The sequence below is a fragment of the Manacus vitellinus genome, unplaced genomic scaffold (genome assembly GCF_001715985.3).
Source record: "Manacus vitellinus isolate BGI_N305 unplaced genomic scaffold, ASM171598v3 scaffold_132_pilon, whole genome shotgun sequence".
In the NCBI taxonomy this organism is placed as follows: Eukaryota; Metazoa; Chordata; class Aves; order Passeriformes; family Pipridae; genus Manacus; species Manacus vitellinus.
The window spans coordinates 333,468-334,297 of NW_021938965.1; positions in this window are offsets into that span (position 1 = coordinate 333,468).

Genomic DNA, 830 nt, shown 5'->3' on the forward strand with positions numbered 1-830 from the left:
CAGGAAGAAGCCCATGGGGGTGTGCAGGTGGTGGTCACAGGCTACGGCGCTGAGGATGAGGCCGTTGGCCAGGAGGGCAGCCAGGGAGATGGCCAGGAAGAGCCAGAAGTGCAGGAGCTGCAGCTCCCTCCTGTCTGGGAATGCCAGGAGGAGGAACTGGGTGAGGGAGCTGCTGTTGGACATTTACTGCCTCTGGACATGAGGAACTGTCACGAGAAAAAACAGTGACAATAAAGGGGGACCAGTCTCAGCAAAATCAAAGCCATTCCCATACATGCCACTCCCCTCCCTCTGTCACACACAGACAGTTTTCTTTTTCTAGCAGTCCTTCCTTTAGCTCTGTGCATGGAGCCCTGGTTTATGCTGGCCACGTGTGCAGTGAAGGCCAGGACCTTTGCCCACGGGCTCTTGAATTCAGCCCCGCTCTGCAGAATTGGCAGGGGAAGGGACCTTTGCTGATGCTCAACTCTGTCCTGTGAAACCTCTGCCAATGTGGAAGGGCCCGTCAGCATCTGCACCCCCAGTGTAGTTGTAAAGGCAGGGTAAGAGTTTGGGAGGGTTTTACAGCTCCCCCTGTATCGCCCCTGGTGACTATTCTGGGATGTCAGAAACCTCATCATTTCTGCTGCCCTTGGGGAAACAAAGGGAGTTCTGTGAGGGAAAGGGATCAGTGGGGAGGGAGGGGACGTGGCCTGTCACTCTTTTGTGTTCCAGGATTCTCTGGGCTTTCACTTTCTCAGAAGGACAGTGATCACACCCCAGTGTCTTCCTTATAAAACACCAGATACTAATGAAAGCAGATGGATCCACCACAGACCATCAAATGTCTG